Source organism: Schistocerca nitens, chromosome 1, assembly GCF_023898315.1.
Source record: "Schistocerca nitens isolate TAMUIC-IGC-003100 chromosome 1, iqSchNite1.1, whole genome shotgun sequence".
NCBI lineage: Eukaryota > Metazoa > Arthropoda > Insecta > Orthoptera > Acrididae > Schistocerca > Schistocerca nitens.
This window is the reverse complement of record NC_064614.1, coordinates 109,739,100-109,763,913: the sequence shown is the minus strand read 5'-3', so window position 1 is coordinate 109,763,913 and position 24,814 is coordinate 109,739,100. Positions and strand designations below refer to the sequence as shown.

General features: G+C 44.7%; 1 protein-coding gene across 1 annotated transcript in view; it reads right to left on the bottom strand.

The window, feature by feature from the left end:
• The window catches only part of LOC126253606 (RNA-binding protein Musashi homolog Rbp6), a 1,376,810-nt gene that overhangs the window by 559,704 nt on the left and 792,292 nt on the right, over window positions 1-24,814 (bottom strand). The window lies entirely within an intron of this gene.

Sequence of the window (24,814 nt, the reverse complement as noted above, 5' to 3'; positions counted from 1 at the left end):
CATGTTTCCGATGCGTTAAAGATCCAGTTGTTCTCAATTTATCGTAAACACATTTAAATGTTCGACGTGTAGGGTGAGTACAAGTCTTTAGCTCTCACTGAATTTCGATGGCGTTCTCCGTAAGTGAGAACCATATCGAGTTGGTCTTCGAGTGAACACATCATTCACATTCGCTTGATTCGACGATACTAGTCTTATCGTTCCATCGAATGGTGTTTACATGTCAATGGCACATTAGATGGATACGCCGTATTCGTCGAATATTTACTATTTGCACGGTATACGAGCATGTGCTTCGATAAGTGCTGAAGTGATAAGGAATACCACTCAATCCATGACAAGAAGATTGCAGCACTGCATTGATACTAATGGTCATCACTTCGAATACCTTCTGTCTTGATAGCCCCTATCATAAAATAAGTACAAAACTGCAGCATCCCACTAAAAAAAAAAAAAAAACCGACAAAGTTGACCTTCATATCTCTTAAGCGACCCCATCTAGCAACAGAAAACCATCGTCATGTTACGGCCCCCGTTGTCCCATGCAACATCTGTCCCACAAACTTTTCAGCTCCTGTCATACTTTCTAAATTATTCGAGGTGGCAATAGTTAGTGACTCACCCTGTATATGAAGGCTAATTTATGGAACTACTACAGGGATTGTGATATGCGTTTCACAAATAGATAGACTGATTCACGAAGAAGGTTTGTGTATATCTCTACGTGTTATTAACAAATTATAGGGCCATTGACACTTTGTGCTATCGGTGCAGATCCGAAGCGGGTCGCTAGCTATGTATAAAATATATTTTTATTTATGCAGTTATTTCCATCTCACTTTAGCGGTCTCTGAACGGACAACCATTTGGCAAGTCTGATTTCACGAATATGTACCAAACGGCAAGGAATGCATTAGAACTAAAAACTGTAGGATAATGTATGAGAGAGGTTGAAAGCTTCATGCGGTGACGAAAACAGCTTCAGGAAACCTCTTACCGTGTTGAAAATATTAAAAGTTGCCCTGATGTGTTCTTATATTCTGAAATTCATCATCCCAAAGTCCCGAAATAAAGAGAGTTGCAAATTATTAGACAAGCATATAATGAATGATACTTTTAAGTACATGACTTTGCTGCCATATGAGAGAGTGAAATTTGAAGTTTAGACTGTGGCATTTTACTACACATATCAGTCATCATGAAAGGTATAGGTTGATAGATGTTATGGAAGAAAATGGCAACATTAACAACCCCTTCGCACCAATGCGAATGAAGTTGCTGTACCAAAGGGCTTCAAGTGCATATTGAATATTATATTACGTTAATTTTAAGAGGATACTTAGGACCGTGAATACAACTGTCACCTAAGAAAAGGATAATTAGACCTCTTTACATATTGGTTGAGACAAAGGAGTGATTTTGAAATAGGTAATTTTCCCAGATTTAAGAAACTGGAGTGAGATGAATATTAATGTCGAACGGAAGACGAAAATTATGTGCGAAGGACGCTTTCCGTGGTGCCACAACGATAACAAACGGCGAGCAGACAGACCGAAAAGAGTTATGGCTCAGCAAATGTTCTGCAGGAAACAATGGACGATGAATACATTTACTTGCAACCAACTCTAAGAAAGGCTTTTATTATCGCAGAAGAATAAGAATTAAAAGGTGAAGAATGTGAAGGAAAGACATATGAAGGGATTATAAAAGACAGAAAGTCTGAAAGATATCTACGCTGACGATGCACCTATGTAATGAAGCAATTACTTGTATTACGTTTTATTTATCTACATGGACCGTAAATTAAACATCTCGACAGAGTGCCATCGTCAGACTCAAGAAAAAAGAAATAAAATGTGTAGGACAGATCGTTAGTGCCAACTCATCTTGGTGACTTGACTCTTGCACATGGGATGATTCACTACTATACCTGATAAGTATTCTGTACTGAGCATTTCTTTCTTATTGAATCGGATTGTGGCAGCCTGTCGTAATGTGTAATTTGCGGTTTATGTGGATAAATGACGTGTGATCAAGACACAGTCGCCTAAGAGGTTATACAAATTTTATTTTGTGAATTGTTTAAGATATCGAACCGAAGTTTTCGAAGAAATGATAAAATATATTTCTACCCTCCTAAGTCCTGAGTCACGCGAGATATTCAAACAATTGTGTTTTTTTAAAGGAACGATACATTTTTTAACAACATTCGAAAGTTCTTGAAAACACGAATAAAGTGATATACCGCTTCTTATCGCTGGCATTGAAAATTTTCGGAAATGTATCGGTGAATTGAACTAAAAGTGAATGGCATAACGGCTGGATTCGGCTCCGGCGGTGGAAGGAGCGCCGTATGGGATTCTCATGACAGGTTCCGCCGTATCAAAGCATTCAAATGGCCTTGTTTTCACATAAGCTGCTCACTTAAACATGAGTATGTAGTGTAACTGACGATTAACTATGTATGTGTAGTGTAGCTGACGGTTAACTATGCGACTGGCACGCATTTGTTCGCATTATTGTAAAATGTTCAATAGGAAAGGCGATTTATACAGCAAAATCCAGTGTTTTACACTAAAATTTCATTATATGACATTCAGGATCGAGAAGTCTTCAGATAAAAAGTCAAAATTACTAAAAATCTTATTTCGCTTACTACGCTAGTTCCACGTGCTGCCTGCAAATGGTCAAAACAGAGAAAAAAAGCACAGTCAGCGAAAATGAAAATCTTCTGGCAAAAGAGGAAAACACAATCAGGGAAGAGATAAAAATCTTCGTGGTCCATAGCCTGCCGAGACGATAGAAAAAAAATCCCAGTGCTTACCGCGCACTAACAATGCTAATGAAATTGGTTCAAATGTCAGCCGAATGTTAATGACTGCGAGAAATAATGTATGAAGTTTGTGGTGCGCAGCGTTAACCTTTGACATTAACTCCCCCGCTTAGAAATTACTGAACATTTTACCGCTAGGAGCTGATTTAAATGTACGGCGTACGTTTACGTAGTAAAAAAGAAAGTCAGCATTCTTCGATGACAGTGAAAGGTTCAAATAAACAGTTGGTGTAAAAATGTGAAAAACTTAACATTTTTTAAAAATACTGCTGGAGTGTGTAAGGATCTGAAACTTCCTGGCAGATTAAAACTGTGTGCCCGACCGAGACTCGAACTCGGGACCTTTGCCTTTCGCGGGCAAGTGCTCTACCAACTTTTTTTTTTTTTTAATTTCATTTTTGTTCGCGTTTGTTCATTGCAGCTGCTCGGGGCGGACGTCGTAAGACAGCCGTTCAAGTTCGTTATTGATCCAGTAACTCAGTTTTTTTTATTACAGAGGGCAGCTAACCCTCTGGCCAAACACGCTGAGCTACCGTGCCGGCTAGCAACTGAGCTACCGAAGCACGACTCACGCCCGGTACCCACAGCTTTACTTCTGCCAGTACCTCGTCTCCTACCTTCCAAACTTTACAGAAGTTCTCCTGCGAAACTTGCAGAACTAGCACTCCTGAAAGAAAGGATATTGCGGAGACATGGCTTAGCCACAGCCTAGGGCTGCCAGGAAGTTTCATATCAGCGCACACTCCGCTGCAGAGTGAAAATCTCATTCTGGAAACATCCCCTAGGCTGTGGCTAAGCCATGTCTCCGCAATATCCTTTCTTTCAGGAGTGCTAGTTCTGCAAGTTTCGCAGGAGAACTTCTGTAAAGTTTGGAAGGTAGGAGACGAGGTACTGGCAGAAGTAAAGCTGTGGGTACCGGGCGTGAGTCGTGCTTCGGTAGCTCAGTTGGTAGAGCACTTGCCCGCGAAAGGCAAAGGTCCCGAGTTCGAGTCTCGGTCGGGCACACAGTTTTAATCTGCCAGGAAGTTTCATATCAGCGCACACTCCGCTGCAGAGTGAAAATCTCATTCTGTGTAAGGATCTATAGGTACACGCATAGACAGTCGGCTCCAATGAACACTGATTGCCGGTTCGAGTCTGCGCACGGTCCAGTTTCAACGAATTAGACCAATTTACAAGTGAACTTTCTTTAAATAGTAAAGCTATTTCTCAGTCGGAAGCCAGCATTCAATATTAACTGGAGGGCACTACACTGCACCTACCTACGCGGTCTCCAGCTTGTCTAGCGTAAATCTCGAATAACCTGAGCTTAAGTTATAAATATCTACGGCGCTGAGCAGAAGATAATCTTCAGGTCCCAGACTTTTTTGCCTTCAGCTCTACGAGTCTATTGCGATTGTGATATTCAAGTATTATAAATTTACTTCGGACTCAAGAGTTGAGATAACTTACGCCCTTTTCTTTGGGTCAGGTAACTAGTAATCACATTAACAGAACTCATACTATAAACGCTGTTAATCAGCATTTATTTTTTCGAAGAACATTAAAATTACACACTCCACGAAAACACTTTTTCGATAAATAATAAAAGGCACTGCTACGATATTTTTTTAGTATGTACACACATTTGTAGTTTTCTGATGTATTAGAAGATAGCACGCACGCACGGGGTGGACAGAATAATGAAAGCACAACGAACATAACATATTACCATGCCTAATACCGTGTAGCAAAGTCGGTGGTACTCAAAGCAGCCACCAGTCATCTCGGAGCATACAAACAAGCGTCCTGTGTGATTCTGAAGCGAATCAGCACCATTCTTCCTTACAAGTGGTAAGTCCAGGTAACGATGGTGGATGTGGGTAGCGATCAAGCATTCTTCTCTCCAAAGTGGATCCCGAAGGCTTAATAATATCGAGATCTGGTGAATGTGAGGGTCCATGGTAGATGCGACATTTCATCCTCGTACTCATAAAACCTGTCCTGGACGGTGCAAGCTTCGAGAACAGAGGGGGTGTAGTCTTTTAGCACAGCATCAACCACTGGGAAACGAACATTGCACCACGGGATGGACCTGACCAGCCAAAAAGGTCACGTAATCCTTGACAGAAACGCGACCTTGCGAAGTAACAATGGGATCCATGGAGTACCACGAAATTGCTGCCAGATCGTCACCGAACTTCCTCCGTGTTTCACTCTTGGGGCGTAAACCTACCTGGAAGTAGGAAATCGTGTGAAACAAGACTCACCCAACCAAATGACTTTCTTCCGGTGCTCCATAGTTCAGATTTTATGGTTTTGGCACCACGTTTGGCTATTAAGGGCCTCTGCATAACTGATGTGTGATTTTGGAATTCCAGTTCACCATGCAGTTCGCAGCTTATGGAGTTCCCTTCGTTCTGTTTTGGTGCTGATAGAATTCGCGAGAGTGACACTCAATTCTGGAGTTCAAATGGCTCTGAGCACTATGGGACTGAACTGAGGTCATCAGTCCCCTAGAACTTAGAACTACTTAAACCTAACTAACCTAAGGACATCACACACATCCATGCCCGAGGCAGGATTCGAACCTGCGATTGTAGCGGTCGAGCGGTTCCAGACTATAGCGCCTAGAACCGCTAGGCCACTCCGGCCGGCTCAATTCTGGAGTTACTGTTGCAGCTGTCACCCTCATATTTTTCGTCATAGTCCTCTTCAGTGACGTACGTCGCTATAACTCAACACACACTTTTGTCCGCTTTGTGAGGTCGATGTTTTTCCGCTTCCTCTGTACATGGTGTAATTCCTCAATGCTGTCCCTCTTAAAACACCAAAACACTTCCGCTGCCTTGGTTACGGAAGGACCCACCATAGGATCACCAACAGTTTGCCTACGTTCCAATGCACTTACCTCACGACTACACAGAACGTAGTTTTGACCGCAACTGAAACTTGCAATGTATTGAGGGCATTGCACAAGTGCTAATCGTGGTCAAATACCATACCGGAACCTGCGGGCTTGACTATATCTGCATTTCTGTTTAAGCATGTTTTTCTGGAGGTGTTTGCATAATTTTGGCCAGCCCCTTATTTCCATTTACAATACTTGTAGCTGGTCCTGTGTCTACGTCACGTAAAGTACAGCCAAAAAGAAATACTTTTTATTTTAGTATAGTACACCTATCTTGTTGCTGCCATATAACGATCTAGACTGGTACGAAGCCCCATTTCGCAGTGCTTACATCACAATAGCCGATTTCTGTCACTTTACCCTTTACTTTTAGCATATGTCTCGGATAATTTTGGGAAAATTTTCATCGGTAACATTAACAAGAAGCTTTCGAATGTCGTTAAAAAACTAACTCGATGCTTTAGAACAACATACTTATTTCAATAACTCGATTGTTTTAAGAATATAACCAAGCAACAAAATTACGTGACTCCTAATGTACTACCATTTCCTGAAAACGTCGTTTCGGTATCATGAACCATTCACAAGATTATAAGCGTGTTGCATCTTAAACGACTCACCCTGTTTAATTACGAGGAGGAGATGAATTGGACAACGAGGGAAAAAAACAGAGACAAAGGACGAGAAATAGGTTAAGGAGAAGGAGATGATTAATCAGAGGAAGAATTTAATAGAGACATGAGAGAAAATTATGGAGCTGGCGAAGTGGAAGTAGATGAATAACTAGGAGATGGAACCAGATGAAGGAGAAGATGACAGAGTACAAGATGGAGGAGAAGGAAAAGCGGAAGTAGTTGTATGAGAACGAGTTAAGACAAGAAAATGAAAGAAATGAAGATCCAGATGGAGGCGGTGAATCAGGAGCAGGAGCAGATAGAGGACAAGTAGAAGTAAGTGAAACAGAAGGATAGATAAGGGAGGAGAAGACAGCAGGAGAAGAAAACTAAGATGTAGTTGATGATGAAAAACAGGAAGAGTAGAGAGACCGGAAGGTATGTCAAAAGCAGTGATATAGCTAGCGCCTTACTTCGTTATTAAAGGTTACACTAGGTGGTCGCAGGTGGAGCACCGACCGATAGTTTGGCCTGCGTTGCACGTATTAGCGTGGCACCTGTGGTGGGCACAGCCGGCAATATCCAACGTCACTGGCCAGTCACACACGCCGCCAGCTTAAACGAATTCCGAAGCCCTCGGCGACTTCGGCCAGGCGCCCTCTCTCTCCTTTTCTGCGTCCTGCTCCTTTGTAAGTGAGGGCCGAAAAGAAAGGACGCCTGATCCTATCAGCGGAACGGCAGGGGCCCCCGAGGGTTTTGCAAGGCCCGCAAGAATATCGCTGCAGCAAGTAATCTCCGAGGTACCCCCGCCTCCACCCCGCTGGCGCCCTGGCCCTGCGAAAAAGGACGAACGGTGGTTTGGGAAAGGGGGGGGGGGGCGGTCGGAGAACCTCGCTGATTCGCGGGCCAGCCGCCGCTCGGCGACGCAAAGACGTCCGCGCGGCCATTCAGCTGGGCTGATTCGGTCCTCGTATGTGGCGCAAAAGGATTCGGGCTGAAAGCTGCTAGACGTCGGTTTACTGCTGAATGTCGCTCTGCGGGGCGCGCAGCTTGTTAAGGGGAAGTCTTAAAAGGACGGCCGTCTGCGGCCACCGACGGGCGAGCGTCTCCACTAACCACACGTCCGAGGAGACACGGCGTAAGGTTCAGCGAACATACGGCAGAGCAGAACAGTGCTAGTCACACACTGTAAGCTTTGCGTCCTGGGTGATTTTTCTTCTGCGTTCATTAGGCCGTTGCCGAAGCGTAATTCTCGCCTACCGTTTCGTCTTCCAAAGCTGGAGGCATCATCAGTAGCTATAACGAGTCAGAAAGTAATTACAGTGTCGAACAAACTCAGGAAGCTGAACTGTTTACGTGTTTCCGCGCAACGGTCTCTTCCTGACGTCATCAAACAGCTTCCTTAGACAGCGGAGTCGCGCTAGTGTGTGTTTTAGAGCTTGTAATGGGGAAGAATTGGCGCTGTTTCCTTTGTTTAGCACTAAGACCCACAACTTGTCTAATTTCAAAGCCATCGTGTTTCCTCTTGGAGTTGTTCTCGTGCTTCTGTATTTCTATGGCCTTTCCATACAGCCTAGATGAATATTTATTGACTCTTGATGAAACTACAGTAGCGGAAAACGTATTTGTTGCTTCCCGGCTCACGATCTGTTATTGTCGATTTATCCGTGTCGCCCAGACGACAATTGGTCTTGTGTTGTGTTTCTTCTTGTAGTTCCAAAGTACACTTTACGAATTATTTCTTAAGGCGGATGTTAGTGCTTGTTTTTGTACTTCCTATGTGCCGTTGACCGTAAGTACAAAGGATTTTGTATACCCCTGTCGAGGCAATTTGGTGGTGGTGGGGGGGGGGGGAGGGCGTAGGTCCTTTGCAGTATTCAAATATTCACCTTTCTTCTTGGTTCAAACACTGTGTCAACACCGCGTCTTGGAGTACTCTGCTGATGCGATCTGTTACTATTCTATACGTGCGGGAAGAAAACTTTCCGTTTTGTTGGTTCTTTTTCACTATAAGTTCCACATCTTTCCATCGTCCTGCCGCTACGCTTTGTTTTCTCGACAGTAACGTTCGTTAATTTAGTTGTTTCGCCGCACAAGTTTGAAGAAAAGAATGATGCAAATATTAATAGGTCCGTTGATCAGAAGCTAACATTGTCTAACGCATATTAGTATCATTCATGGAATATGTTTCTGGTACTTGGACGAACAGAGACATACTGAAAACTGAAATATATAGTCTTAAAGTTACACAGTAATTTTTATTTTATATTTGGCTGTGAAGCAGCTTTCGGTTTTCTAGGTACCCGCCAGACAAGACCGAACAGACACTCCACACACCGGTGATAGCATTATTGTAGAACATCGGTACTGTGTATTTTAGTTTTTATTTATTAAGATATCGGGAAGATATTTAGTTATTACTGCAATTTACACCATTGCGAAGGTAAAAGATAAAATTTACATTTTTCGAGTTAGCTGCCTTTTTACCAGTTTTTTTCTTAAACTATCGCCTGCCTACCTAGAATATTATTCACTTAATCTATGTCCCGTCTTCCCGATCTACACCACACTCGCTTTCTATATTATATAGCAGCCCAGAAAAAACCACATAGCTGAGGTAAACTCTCTCTCGAAGGTCGACGGTACATATCTTGCTCGGCTCCATGTTTACCATGTTTTACCTAAATCTCTTAAGGCAAATTCCAGGATGATTATATTTCTTCTTTTTGGGAGCCACAGACATAAATTTATAAAGACAATTCCATTTTCCACCCTGGTTGTTACACAGATTGTTTCAAAGTGTTTGGACGAACATTTAGGGGTGATATGTCACATCATAGAGAACGACTTTTTTTAGAGACAAAACGTTCGCTGATACTATCCAGCAACGCTAGGCGTCCTTTAGTATTCGCCGGTCCTGAGACGACGAGATTTCACACAGCTAGAAGGATTTACTAACCATGCATGCAGCGTACTACCTGGCCCAGTAAAAACATACGAATGAGTGTCTCTAAGCAAAGAAACATATAGAAGGGAATCAGGAACTTCAATTTTGTTCGGCCTACTGCCTTTAAAATGGAGCAAATGATTGGATGATAGGTCACACATATTACATACGAACGCCACGGCGTGCCTATGCCCTGCCACCTCTCAGGGGCATAACAAGTTTTAAATGACACCTAGCGCCTCTGGGAAGCGTCAGCGAACATTTTGCCTCTGACGAACGCTATTCTCCATGATGTGGTCCACCTAGACGTTTGTCACAAAGACTTCGATAGGCCCAATATAATCACTTTCACTGATACTACGATCAGCTCATTTTAGCGGTATCCCATTTTCCAGCGCCTACTCCTACTTCGTAAATTTACATAGCCCCCCCCCCCCCCCCCTCTGTGGGCACACACAAACGTACATCTGTCGTTTTAATACATAATGCTGTTATAGAAAAAAGTTCAAGAACAGAATTCCACATTCCTCGATGCTTTAAAATAAGGTTACTGCCATAGTGGCATACGTATGTATACATGAAACCAATAATATATAGTACAGAAAGTTGACACGATGGTTAATCTTCTGAAATGAAACTGACTGATGTCCTTCTGTATACCTATCCAGTTCGATCCGGTGCTTTGTGTCTAATAACTTAGTCATCGACATGACATTTAAGTGTAATCTTCCTCCTAGCATTTCAATATAACTGTTTCACAATATAAATCTATATCTACACTCCTGGAAATTGAAATAAGAGCACTGTGAATTCATTGTCCCAGGGAGGGGAAACTTTATTGACACATTCCTGGGGTCAGATACATCACATGATCACACTGACAGAACCACAGGCACATAGACACAGGCAACAGAGCATGCACAATGTCGGCACTAGTACAGTGTATATCCACCTTTCGCAGCAATGCAGGCTGCTATTCTCCCATGGAGACGATCGTAGAGATGCTGGATGTAGTCCTGTGGAACGGCTTGCCATGCCATTTCCACCTGGCGCCTCAGTTGGACCAGCGTTCGTGCTGGACGTGCAGACCGCGTGAGACGACGCTTCATCCAGTCCCAAACATGCTCAATGGGGGACAGATCCGGAGATCTTGCTGGCCAGGGTAGTTGACTTACACCTTCTAGAGCACGTTGGGTGGCACGGGATACATGCGGACGTGCATTGTCCTGTTGGAACAGCAAGTTCCCTTGCCGGTCTAGGAATGGTAGAACGATGGGTTCGATGACGGTTTGGATGTACCGTGCACTATTCAGTGTCCCCTCGACGATCACCAGTGGTGTACGGCCAGTGTAGGAGATCGCTCCCCACACCATGATGCCGGGTGTTGGCCCTGTGTGCCTCGGTCGTATGCAGTCCTGATTGTGGCGCTCACCTGCACGGCGCCAAACACGCATACGACCATCATTGGCACCAAGGCAGAAGCGACTCTCATCGCTGAAGACGACACGTCTCCATTCGTCCCTCCATTCACGCCTGTCGCGACACCACTGGAGGCAGGCTGCACGATGTTGGGGCGTGAGCGGAAGACGGCCTAACGGTGTGCGGGACCGTAGCCCAGCTTCATGGAGACGGTTGCGAATGGTCCTCGCCGATACCCCAGGAGCAACGGTGTCCCTAATTTGCTGGGAAGTGGCGGTGCGGTCCCCTACGGCACTGCGTAGGATCCTACGGTCTTGGCGTGCATCCGTGCGTCGCTGCGGTCCGGTCCCAGGTCGACGGGCACGTGCACCTTCCGCCGACCACTGGCGACAACATCGATGTACTGTGGAGACCTCACGCCCCACGTGTTGAGCAATTCGGCGGTACGTCCACCCGGCCTCCCGCATGCCCACTATACGCCCTCGCTCAAAGTCCGTCAACAGCACATACGGTTCACGCTCACGCTGTCGCGGCACGCTACCAGTGTTAAAGACTGCGATGGAGCTCCGTATGCCACGGCAAACTGGCTGACACTGACGGCGGCGGTGCACAAATGCTGCGCAGCTAGCGCCATTCGACGGCCAACACCGCGGTTCCTGGTGTGTCCGCTGTGCCGTGCGTGTGATCATTGCTTGTACAGCCCTCTCGCAGTGTCCGGAGCAAGTATGGTGGGTCTGACACACCGGTGTCAATGTGTTCTTTTTTCCATTTCCAGGAGTGTACATAAAAACTCCACAAGCCACAATATGGTGCGTGTTGGAGGGTACATTGTACAACTACTAGTCATTTCTCTCCTTGTTCAACTCGCAAATGGAGCGAGGGAAATATGTTTCTCAATATGCCTCCATACCAACCCTTATTTCTCTTATCTTACGAGGGTTATTCGGAAAGTAAGGAACGACAGGTTGCGAAATGGAAACCACAGTGAAAATCAAAACTGTTTTATTTGCAACGGTTAGCTACACCTTCCAGCTACTTCTCTACATAGTCGCCGTTCAGACGTATACATCTGTTATAGCGTTGTAGCAACGTTTCAATTCCCTCGTTATAGAAGACAGCCTCCAGTGCTTTTCGACAATTTTCTACTCTGGACTGCAGCTCGTTGTCTGTGTCCAAATATTATCTTCATAGCCAGCGGTGTATTTGAGCAGAGATGAACCTCAGGGGTAGCCAATTACGGGATGTATTGTGGGTGATCAAACACTTCCCATCGAAAATGCTGCAGGAGGATCTTCATTGCCCCTGCAGAGTGCGGCCGAGAATTGTTGTGTAGAACGAACCGCGTGACCATTATGCTATGTGGATTGCATAGCTTCGGGCAAAATCTTTCGCCAAGCCCTCGTACTTGGCGGGAGACGCTAATTTCTAGCGATCTTAACGTCCTCACTGTGAGCTCAGAACTGAAAAGAGCGACATGATGTGATCGACTGGCATACTAGACACAGTGTCCAACGCATCCGTGCAAAGCTTCATCAGATTTTCACTGTATTTTCCATTTCGCGACCGATCGTTCCATACTTTCTGAATAACCCTCGTATGTTCGTGGTCCTTACGCGAATTGTACGTTGGTGGCAGATGGACCGTTTTGCAGTCGGCTTCAAATGCCGGTTCTCTAAATTTCCTCAATAGTGTTACTCAAAAGGAACGTCGCCTTTCCTCCAGGGATTCCTATTTCAGTTTCCGAAACATTTTCATAATAACTGCGTGTTGATCGAACCGACCAATAACAAATCTAGCAGGCCGCTCCGCATTGCTTCGATGTTTTCCTTTCATCCGACACAGTTTGGATCGTAAACACTGGAGCAGTATTCAAGGATGGGCCTTGCTACTATTCTATATGCGGTCCCCTTTGCAGATGAACCGCACTTTCTCAACAGCCTCCCAATACACGAAAATCGGCCATTCGCCTTCCCCACTAAAATCCTTACAAGCTCGTTCCATTTCATATCGCTCTGCAACGTTACGCCTGGATATTTAATCGACCTCAATGTGTCAGGAAACAGACTACTGATGCCGTATTAGAACATTAAGGGGTTGTTTTTCCTACTCATCTGCGTTGACATACATTTTTTCAACGTTTTGAGCTAGCTGCCATCACACCAATTAGAAATTTTGTCTAAGTCATGTCCTATCATCTAACAGTCGCTCAACGCAGACACCTTCCCGTACATGACAGCATCGGCAGCTAACAGCCGCAGATTTCTGCCCACCCTGTCCGTCAAGTCATTTATGTATACCTTAGACAATAACAGCGGTCCTGTCACACTTCCCTTGGGCACTCCTAATGATAGCCTTTCAGTCGAGGACACCGCACTGGGTCATATTAATTGAGAGGTCTTCCTTGCCTCTCAAACATCTGGGAACCTGTTCCGTATGTTCTTACCTTACCATATTTGCATATGGACATTAACTGTCTTTTACAATGGCTGAAAAGCTACAGTTAGGCTGCTGCCAGCTCGCCATAAATACGGAGGATGTAAATAACAGATAAATACCAGTAAAAGCGATACTCGCACTCAGTGCGTCCGTCAGCACTAACAGTATGATTTTTTCTAGAGAGTAAATGTCGAAAGTTATAGTGCAGCGCAAAGTTTTATACCGTATTCAAACCATGGTGTGATTTTTGCATTTTTCTCATGCTCTGCCGGAGGTGTATGCCATCTCAAGTGCTAAAAAAAACACATGTTTAACACTAAACATGAAACGCTTAATAATTGCATACTAATGGCTCAATTACTGCCATAATACATGGTGATCAAAAAGTCAGTATAAATTTGAAAACTTAATAAACCACGGAATAATTTAAACAGAGAGGTAAAAATTGACACACATACTTGGAATGATATGGGGTTTTATTACAACAACAAAAAAATAAAATAAAGTTCACAAAATGTCCGAAAGATGGCACGTGAAAGATCTCTTGCGCGCGTCGTTTGGTGATGATCGTGTGCTCAGCCGCCACTTTTGTCATGCTTGGCCTCCCAGGTTCCCAGACCTCAGTCAGTGCGATTATTGGCTTTGGGGTTACCTGAAGTCGCAAGTGTATCGTGATCCACCGACATCCTAGGGATGCTGAAAGACAACATCCGACGCCAATGCCTCACCATAACTCCGGACATGCTTTACAGTGGTGTTCACAACATTAGTCCTCGACTACAGCTATTGTTGAGGAATGATGGTGGACATATTGAGCATTTCCTGTAAATAACATCATCTCTGCTTTGTCTTACTTTGTTATGCTAATTATTGCTATTCTGATCATATGAAGCGCCATCTGTCGGACATTTTTTGAACTTTTGTATTTTTTTGGTTCTAATAAAACCCCATGTCATTCCAAGCATGTGTGTCAATTTGTACCTCTATCTACGAGGTGCATTCAAGTTCTAAGGCCTCCGATTTTTTTCTCCGGACTGGAAAGAGATAGAAACATGTGCATTATTTTAAAATGAGGCCGCATTCATTGTCAATACGTCGCAGAGATGGCAGCACCGTACGGCAGATGGAATTTTACTGCCAGCGGCGAGAATGAGAACTGTTTTAAATACTTAAAATGGCGACGTTTTCCTTACTTGAACAGCGTGCAATCATTCGTTTTCTGAATTTGCGTCGTGTGAAACCAATTGAAATTCATCGACAGCTGAAGGAGACATGTGGTGATGGAGTTATGGATGTGTCGAAAGTGCGTTCGTGGGTGCGACAGTTTAATGAAGGCAGAACATCGTGTGACAACAAACCGAAACAACCTCGGGCTCGCACAAGCCGGTCTGACGACATGATCGAGAAAGTGGAGAGAATTGTTTTTGGGGATCGCCGAATGACTGTTGAACAGATCGCCTCCAGAGTTGGCATTTCTGTGGGTTCTGTGCACACAATCCTGCATGACGACTTGAAAATGCGAAAAGTGTCATTCAGGTGGGTGCCACGAATGCTGACGGACGACCACATGGCTGCCCGTGTGGCATGTTGCCAAGCAATGTTGACGCGCAACGACAGCATGAATGGGACTTTCTTTTCGTCGGTTGTGACAATGGATGAGACGTGGATGCCATTTTTCAATCCAGAAACAAAGCGCCAGTCAGCTCAATGGAAGCACACAGATTCACCGCCACCAAAAAAATTTCGGGTAACCGCCAGTGCTGAAAAAATGTTGGTGTCCATGTTCTGGGACAGCGAGGGCGTAATCCTTACCCATTGCGTTCCAAAGGGCACTACGGTAACAGGTGCATCCTACGAAAATGTTTTGAAGAACAAATTTTGTTCCTGCACTGCAACAAAAACGTCCGGGAAGGGCTGCACGTGTGCTGTTTCACCAAGACAACGCACCCGCACATCGAGCTAACGTTACGCAACAGTTTCTTGGTGATAACAACTTTGAAGTGATTCCTCATGCTCCCTACTCACCTGACCTGGCTCCTAGTGAATTTTGGCTTTTTCCTACAATGAAAGACACTCTCCGTGGCCGCACATTCACCAGCCATGCTGCTATTGCCTCAGCGATTTTCCAGTGGTCAAAACAGACTCCTAAAGAAGCCTTCGCCGCTGCCATGGAAGCATGGCGTCAGCGTTGTGAAAAATGTGTACGTCTGCAGGGCGATTACGTCGAGAAGTAACGCCAGTTTCATCGATTTCGGGTGAGTAGTTAATTAGAAAAAAAGTCGGAGGCCTTAGAACTTGAATGCACCTCGTACATTATTCCGTGATTTATTCAGTTTTCAAATTTATACTGACTTTTTGATCACTAGGTATGTACCACAGGGTGGGAAAAATAGTACTTACCTGGAAAATATTTCACGCACCTAAGGTTAGGCAGCACCGGGGGCAGATGATGTAAGTCGGGCTGCATATCTTAAGGTGCATAAAATTTTTTCCCGAACCAATTTCATTTTCCGCACCTTGCACAAAGCCTCTTTTTTGGTATTGCTCTCTCGTAAAATTTATTCACACGGATTTATCCCCTTTTTCTCTGTGATTTCAATTCCGTGCTGTACAGTCCACCGCCCAATATCGTGTCGTGCAAACAATTCACAGAATCCATTTTCGATTATCGATAGCGGTAAGGGGGAGACGTCTGATTTGCACCGAGCTGCAGGGATCGCCTTCGGTCTCCAGCAGGGTGCGATTGTTGCATACCGCCGCAGGCGCGCTAGTTAGTGCGGCTGACCGCGCAGGTAAAACCCCGGCGCTCGCGAGATCAGTGGGGGAATGGCACGGTGGCGTGTTCGGCGCCGTTCAGCCACGCCCGGCTCGACAAGCGACTGCGTTCCGCGCGCTCCTGCCGTTAATTACGGGCGTCCGCGCAAAACGCGAGCTGCAGAATGTAATTAGCGCGCCGCTCCCACCGAGGGAGACCTCGCCGGCGGGCGATGACGTCACGCAGAAACACGGCGAGCGCGAGACAGCGCGCACACCCGACAGCCGGGGGCGGCAGGCCAGAGTCGGGGACCGAACAACGAACACCTGCTGTCCTCGTAACGAGTGCCCGCTGGGACTCGGGCGTCGCATCTTGTAACGGGACATCCTCCTCCAGCATTACTTTTCCTTAACAGTAGTTGTCGATACCAGTAGTATTTATCGAATTTTGGACACGTCAATATTATCTCAGTTGCTTTTATGTAAACTTTTGTTTAATTTTGTACACTGTAGGTTATACTTAAAAAAAAAAAACCTGAGTGAAGAGATCAACTAAAAACCTAAACGGGTGTCTTCGGACGTCCGCCTCGAACAAATTCGACGAACAATATAGAACAAAATGAGACAAAAAAAGTGGTCTGCGCGACAATGTCAATGCTAAGGGCCCGGGTTCGATTCCCAGCTGGGTCGGAGATTTTCTCCGCTCAGGGACTGGGTGTTGCATTGTCCTAATCATCATCATTTCATCCCCATCGGCGCGCAAGTCGTCTAAGTGGCATCAAATCGAAAGACTTGCACCCGGCGAATGGTCTACCCGACGGGTGGCCCTAGTCACACGACATTTACATTTTTTTTAGTTCTGCATGTACAGTTAAATGCTTTTTTAGAAAAATTTGAAATTACGATTTAAAATTTCTATTATTAATTACGGAATCCTGTACTGTTTACTACGTTTATTTCTGGATTCAGTGATGAAATAATAATCGAAATTAATACTGTAACGAAAACTAGTATGAATTCATTTGTTAAGAAAAACTGTAAACCCTATGGAATATTGTTACTGCCGCAAAGCATGCGAGTCTTAAGCTCGCCTCTGATGTGATCGGACGTATTTTAGTACAATAGGTGCGAAAAATGTAATTTCAGCTTCGTTTATAAGAAAGATTAAAATTTTGTAAGATATACTAAAACATAAAATCAGCGGAAAACATGTTTACATAAAAAACATCAGCAATCTTCCAATTTATTTAGTTCAAACCAACCGCGAAGATGTTAGATTTTCAACTTCAAGAGTCAGACCCCTAGACAAGAAGAACTGGAGCCATCTCAACACGACAAGCTAAGTAAGCTTGAAAGTTTATTGTAATCTTCGCTCGTCTCAAATATTGCTTAATTACTTGCACTCGGCATTGTTTAATGTGGACGATAGATGGAACAAAGAAGAATGGGGGAGATTACAATGTGCGCATACAGGGTCGCCGAAACCACGACATCAACACCTGATTAGGAGGACGCAAGCGGAGGTGTTTGGAAAAATCCATGACGTATTGCTGTCTTATAAAATTATTTATTTACGTCGGCTTTCACCCATTGGACATGCTCACGGTACTGTACAAACGAAGAAAAAACAACAAAAGAATAAATAATGAAACGCCATAACTGAAATACATTATCCGATGATAGGTTTGTAAGCAGTGTTTTGTACTCTTTTTGCGTGGCATGTTTATGTAAAGAATATGTGCGCCTTGTGCTCACATCTCAATAAAAAAATTATTGTACCTTATGATTGGCAGTCCACTACTACTCCAAGGCAATATACCTGGCTGGCAAGGCAGCCTAGATGTCGGAACCTCGAAAATCTTATCTTGCCCCTAACATGTAGGATGCCCTGCAAAGCAGGTTGATTTCACAGCCAGATACTGTTCTGATACAACATGCCTGTCATGCAGGGCCGCCTGTACACCAGGTGCTAGAAATAACAGGTTTTCCCCACATCTCGCCTTCTTTTGGAGGTAGGAGGTTATAAATCCCACACAGCTGATACCTATGAGGCCTGTTGTTTCTGTGCAAAATTTAGATGAAATCGATCTTGGGGTTTGGGAGGATATATATATACCAGGTGATCAAAAAGTCAGTATAAATTTGAAAACTTAATAAACTACGGAATAATATAGATAGAGAGGTAAAAATTGACACACATGCTTGGAATGACATGGGGTTTTATTAGAAAAAAAACCGAAGTATTGCTAGACGCGTGAAAGATCTCTTGCGCGCGTCGTTTGGTGACGATCGTGTGCTCAGCCGCCACTTTCGTCGTGCTTGGCCTCCCAGGTCCCCAGACCTCAGTCCGTGCGATTGTTGGCTTTGGGGTTACCTAAAGTCGAAAGTGTATCGTGATCGATCGACATCTCTAGGGATGCTGAAAGACAACATCCGACGCCACCGCCTCACCATAACTCCGGACATGCTTTACAGTGCTGTTCACAACAGTATTCCTCTACTACAGCTATTGTTGAGGAATGATGGTGGACATATTGAGAATTTCCTGTAAAGAACATCATCTTTGCTTTGTATTACTTTGTTATGCTAATTATTGCTATTCTAATCAGATGAAGCGCGATCTGTCGGACATTTTTTGAACTTTTGTATTTTTTTGGTTCTAATAAAACCCCATGTCATTCCAAGCACGTGTGTCAATTTGTACCTCTCTATCTACATTATTCCGTGATTTATTCAGTTTTCCAATTTATACTAACTTTATGATCACCCGGTATATATATATATATATATATATATATATATATATATATTGTGTGTGGGAGAGAGAGAGAGAGAGAGAGAGAGAGAAAGTGTCCACTATTATAGCCCCTAGATTCGTCTCAGCCAAGTAACAAGCAAACAGGTAGCTGGCCAGAGGAGTTCCCTGTTTGTAAATGATAAGTGGGGAATAACAGCATTTCCTTACAAGTCAGGGAGACCTACCAAAAATCTTGGTCACGGCTGAGGGAGTGGTTCTCACAATGTATGGTTAGCCATTTCCCCCAAAAAAAATTATTTTGAAAATATAGTACGTGAATGAGAGAGAGAGAGAGGGAGGGGGGTGGGGGGGGGGGGTGGGGAAGGGAACTCGTGCCATGCATAACATAGAGAGTGGCCAACTGCGAACTGGCCTGTCTGTATGAGTCCGCCGAGGGTTTTTTTAGTACTTGTAATTTTCGTTCTCTATCTCAAGGCAAGCGCAGGCTGTTTGAGAGGCTCATATTTTTCAGACAAATACCAGGCGAGGTGGCAGTGTGGCAAAGGGTGCCCAATTTGAGGTGTTCCTCCCTCGTGTTACTACGCGAGGAGATGTGCTGCGAGCGTCAAAGTTATTTTTCGCGCCAAATCAGCCGGAGCACTCAGACGTCCGGCTGTATAATTAGTGGAGGAGGCACATCCAGCTTTGCGGCGGATGGCCCGGGGCTGGCCAATTAAAACGGGGCGACGAGCCCAGCTGGAGCTGGAGCGGGCTGCCACGCCGAGTCGTGTCGAGTCGAGTCGACTCGCGGACTCAAATCCGTCATGAATAGTCATGAAGGCGCGCCGCGGTCATCGCGCGCCTCCTCCTCATGAATAACTATGAGGACGCGGCCCGGCAGCTGTGGGGATGGCTTTTATTCGTCTTCGGGGAGATGCTGTAACTTCCGCAATCGCCTGCGAGACTCCAGCGTGTGGCATTGTGGTTGGCGCTCTCCTCGGTCGTGGGCAATTGTCGCGCATTCGTGGGCAGGAGGTTGGCGGCTGTGAAGCTGCGCTGCCTGTCGAGCACCATACCAAATTCGTAGCACTTTCCAATCACTCTCTGATTGTTTTGTGTACAGTACATATCTAATGTGACCAACATCTTCCCATCTGTGCAATTTATCAGTCTGACATTCTTGGCAGAATACACACCTACAGCCTCGTACAAGTTAGTCGATGCCGAAGAGGTCGACAAGGCACGGAAAGTAACGTGAAGATGTATTACTGGATGTGAAACTGAAATTATAACTGAGGGTTCCCTAGGCGTTGTTATTGGTCCTTTGCTATTCTTAATCTATATACTGGTACACTGTTTAGGAGACACTCTGAAAAGCCTTTTTAATTCGTTTATATGTTTATATGTCATCAGAAAATCAAAAGCGACTACAAAACGTTGTAGACAATATATCTACATGGCGCAAAAAGTAGTAACTGGCCAAGAACAATGAGTTATGAGATACTCAACAAGAGTACTAAAAAAATTCCTATAAACTTCGATAACACGGTAAGTCACACAGATCTAAAGGCTGTAGATTCAACTAAATACTTAGGGATTACATTTACGGACGACTCAAATTGGAACCGCCACACGGAAATGGTTGTGGGGAAGACAAACCAAAGGCAGCTTTTATTGGGAGAGCACTTAGAAAACGCAACAAATCTACGAAAGAGACTGCCTACACTGCTCTTAAAGGCCCTCTTCTGGAGTACTACTGCGCGGTATGGGATACTAACAAGATTTAACTGACGGAAGATGTCGAGGATGTTCAAAGAGTATCAGGAGTACGATACTCAATTTCAGATGGCAATCATTAGAAAAAAGGAAGTTTTTTCGTTGCAGCGTCGTAGTTTCACGAAATTACGATTACCTATTTTCTCCTGTCAATGCCACAATATTTTGATGAGTCCTTCCTACTTAGGGATACATGACCATTGTACTAAAGTAAGAGAGATCAGAGTTCGTAAAGAAAAATTTAGTTAGTCATTTCCCCCACGTGTTATTCCAGAGAGGAACAACAGAGATATAGTCTAAAATGGTTTTATGCTAAACACTTAAGTGTGACTTGCAGAGTAATCTTGTAAATATACACTATGTGATCGAAAGTATCCGGACACCTGGCTGAAAATGAGTTACAAGTTCGTGGCGCTCTCCATCGGTAATGCTGGAATTCAATGTGGTGTTGGCCCACCCTTAGTCTTTATGACAGCTTCCACTCTCGCATGCATACGGTCAGTCAGGTGCTGGAAGGTTTCTTGGGGAATTGGAGCCCATTCTTCACGGAGTGTTGCACTGAGGAGAGGTATCGATGTCGGTCGGTGAGGTCTGGCACGAAGTCGGCGTTCCAACACATCCGAAAGGTGTTCTGTAGGATTCAGGTTAGGACTCTGTGCAGGCCAGTCCATCACAGGGATGTTATTGTCGTGTAACCACTCCGCCACAGGCCGTGCAATATGAGCAGGTCTCGATCGTGTTGAAAGATGCAATCGCCATCCCCAAATTGCTCTTCAACAGTGGGAAGCAATAACGTGCTTAAAACATCAATGTAGGCCTGTGCTGTGATAGTGCCACGCAAAACAATATGGGGTGTAAGCCCCCTCCATGAAAAACACGACCATACCATAACACCACTGCCTCCGAATTTTACTGTTGGCACTACACACTCTGGCAGATGACGTTCACCGAGCGTTCGCCATACTCTCGCCATGCCAACGGATCGCCACATTGTGTACCGTGATTCGTCACTCCACACAATGTTTTACCGCTGTTCAATCGTCCAATGTTTACGCTACTTACACCAAGTTTTCTCACTTTCCGCCTAACTCTCACAGTACTTGCAGTGCATCCTTATACAGTTTGGAATTCCTGCTTGGTGATCCGGATAGATGTCTGCCTGTTACATATTGCGACCCTCTTCAACTGTCGGCGGTCTCTGTCAGTCAACAGACGAGGTCGGCCTGTACGCTTTTGTGCCGTACGTGTCCCTTCACGTTTCCACTTCACTATCACATCGGAGACAGTGGACCTAGGGAAACGTTTAGGAGTGTGGAAATGTCGCGTACAGACGTATGACACAAGTGACACCCCATCACCTGACCACGTTCGAAGTCCGTGAGTTCCGCGGAGCGCCCCATTGTGCTCTCTCACGATCTCTAATGACTACTGAGGTCGCTGGCAGGTTAACGTGCCAGACAAACAACGCAGTGGACCTTTTGTCAAGGTCTGGGACCTACTAAAGTAGTGATGGATGCCAGAAATTTTATACAGATCATACGCTACATAATTTCATCACTAGATTTAAAAAGCACACTAGCGTGACTCAGAGCAATAATTGCTCAGTAACCACGCGTTTGAAGAAGGCGGCCTAACTATTTCAGAGACCACCAAAGCCCTGCAAATACTACTTACAAGCAAGAAAGGTTACAGATGCACTCGAGGAAATGGATATATACGTGCGTGATAAAAGGGAGTGAGACAGTATCTTGAAAATCAGTTTCCGTCACAATCTTACACACTGAAAAATTGAGACTTTACATTTGAAACATAACATTGCCATTGCTTCCTCACCCTAACACAACTTAACATTATCTGACCCACTGCCTCCACGTGCACTTCAGAGATACTATCCTAAATTCTGCGATACAGCATTGCAACATCGCAACATCACAATCGATTCAGATATCAAAATTATACATGACGCCTATCATGTTTATTTCTTGTTTCGGACAGTGATGTCAAATAAATGTTTTTAAAAGTTTCTCCTGACATTCAGTAAACCTCCAGAGCGTTCCACTTCCCTAAATCGGCGTACTATCATTGTTCGCAAATAAATAGTGGCTTTCCACAGTTTTGGAGGCAATCAGTTTAGTTTTCAACAAAGCACATCATCAATTGTGCGCCCTGCGTTATTGGTAGACAATATTAACGCCAAGTGAATCACTTTAGTGATACACAGATTCAATTTCGGAAAGGCTAAATGGATCTGGGATCTCCTTTTGTTCGGCGTGGCGGTTCACAAGTTTTTATCACGGCTCGGGGCCGGTATGACATAACAGGGGTGTTGCTGTCGGGACATGCGGCCGGGGGAGGTTTTTTGCCACTTTTCGCTTTTACTGCGTTGATAAATGGTGTAACGCGCACCGGCGCGTATCGACAAAAAGAAAATCGACGCGGAAAACGGGCCGTCGCACGCGGCGGCCGCCCAACGCCTCGTTCCGGCCGCCCGGAGACGGGGAAAACTGCTTTTCTTTTGAAAAGGTCCGCCCAGAAGCGATTGCGGGTAAGAACTTTTGAGCGCCGTAAAAATCGCGCGGGCACCAGGGGAAGTGAAGCGACGGCCGAATATAAAAACGCGGATGGTGGTGGGAAGGGGGGGGGGGGGGAACTGCGGAGCGAGGGAAAACAAAGCGATAAAAAAGAGCCGGCGCCGAACAATGCAGCGCCCTTTTGTGACCTACCTGACTGCCACCAGCGGGTTTTATTAATGCGCTTCTTTGATCTGGAGCGCCCAAGTCGGTCGGCCGCTCCCTGCAAGTTGCCGACCGTTTGTCGCAGAGTTCGACTCTCGCTCCCGCCCCGGAACGGTACAGAGCGAAGAGGCCGTCAATTTTGTTCCTATTTCTCCGCAACAGGGGGTAAGCGACCGGTAAGGCTGTGGTCACAGATTTCTTCTGTCTCCAACATTCCTCGGCAGTTGCACAAATGGCGGGACGGCGGATTTGTGGAATATGTCTGTCTGCGTTTCTCGTGTCATTCTCGTGTCCCGGTTTGGTTTGAGAAGAAAGGGAAGTAGACTGACTCGCAAAATGTAGAAAAGGTCACAGCGGAAGATTGACTAACTCTCTCACGTGCTATATCGCTGGTTTGTGACCCAAAGTGCGCCGAGTCGAGGTAGCGCCGAAACAGCAAGATAACGCGTTGGATTTTTTAACGGAATGGTATGAAACGTTTCGTAACACTGCGCTGTCTCAACAATGGATCGACCTTAAGGGACATACCGGAGAAACTCTGTTATGTTTCATTATAAAGATAAGAAAACTTCCGTCTTTGCAATGGAAATACCGGGTGATCAGAAAGGCAGTATAAAATTGAAAACTGAATAAATCACGGAATAATGTAGTTAGAGAGTTACAAACTGACACACATGCTTGGAATGACATGGCGGTTTATTAGAACCAAAAAAATACAAACGTTCAAAAAATGTTCGACAGATGGCGCTTCATCTGATCAGAATAGCAATAATTAGCATCACAAAGTAAGACAAAGCAAAGATGATGTTCTTTACAGGAAATGCTCAATATGTCCACCATCATTCCTCAACAATAGCTGTAGTAGAGGAATAATGTTATGAACAGCACTGTAAAGCATGTCCGGAGTTATGGTGAGGCATTGGCGTCGGATGTTGTCTTTCAGCATCCCTAGAGATGTCGGTCGATCACGATACACTTGCGACTTCAGGTAACCCCACAGCCAATAATCGCACGGACTGAGATCTGGGGACCTGGGAGGCCAAGCATGACGAAAGTGGCGGCTGAGCACACGATCATCACCAAACGACGCGCGCAAGAGATCTTTCACGCGTCTAGCAATATGGGTTGTTTCTTTTTGGTTCTAATAAAACCCCATGTCATTCCAAGCATGTGCGTCAATTTTTACCTCTCTATCTACATTATTCCGTGATTTATTAAGTTTTCAAATGTATACTGACTTTTTGATCACCCGGTATATCCTCGTGTACCGGACATGTTTCACCTATTCACGTTAGACTTCTTCAGTAGTTTATAATACACATACAATCATTTAATTACAGATATTTTGAAATGAGATTTCTAGTGATTATTCGCGAGAATGTTTACCTCTAGCTGTTTCTGTTTATAACTGTATCGTTATGTTTTTTATTGTTTTTTTTTTGTTTTTTACCTGCGTTCATTCTATGTCCTGTTCGTGCAACTATTTGTTGTTGTACATGTGTTAAATGCACATAGCACAGGTTTCTTCCAGTAAATATACTGTACTATATTGGACATGCTTTGTTTAATTTTCTTATGTAGAGGTTGTTCCAGAATGTTGCGACGAACTTCGAGGGTTTTTTGAGGGTGTCTTGAAGAACAAATCGAGTATAGGAACCCGTGTCCGGAAACGT